Source organism: Pygoscelis adeliae, unplaced genomic scaffold, assembly GCF_000699105.1.
Source record: "Pygoscelis adeliae isolate BGI_AS28 unplaced genomic scaffold, ASM69910v1 Scaffold958, whole genome shotgun sequence".
Classification (NCBI taxonomy): Eukaryota; Metazoa; Chordata; class Aves; order Sphenisciformes; family Spheniscidae; genus Pygoscelis; species Pygoscelis adeliae.
Window position 1 is genome coordinate 34,199 of NW_008825419.1, and position 320 is coordinate 34,518.

General features: G+C 63.8%; 1 protein-coding gene across 1 annotated transcript in view; it reads right to left on the bottom strand.

Moving 5' to 3' along the window:
- PSMD2 (proteasome (prosome, macropain) 26S subunit, non-ATPase, 2) overlaps positions 1–320 on the bottom strand; it is a 10,894-nt gene that overhangs the window by 4,503 nt on the left and 6,071 nt on the right. The gene's annotated exons all lie outside the window — the stretch shown is intronic.

Consider the following 320-nt stretch of genomic DNA (forward strand, 5'->3'; position numbering starts at 1 on the left):
CCTGCCGTGCCAGGCACACACACCCAGGGTGCCACAGGAGCACGGCCAGGTGCGGGGTGGGGAGAAGCGGGAGCCAGACCCGTCGGGGAGCAGGAGCACACGTGGCACCCCACGGCTCTGTGTTCACCCCCTGCTTCTCGGGGTCTGCAGTGTGCCCGGCCCCCACGGACAGCAGGTACCCTCGAGGGGATCGGAGCCCAGCCCACAGCCCCAGCACAAGGAGGGCAGGGCAGCACCGGAGTCTCCGCGTAGTTTATTTCCTTGACTCTCAGTAACAAAAACAAACAAACAAACTAGGGTTTTTTCCTCCCCTCCCAAAC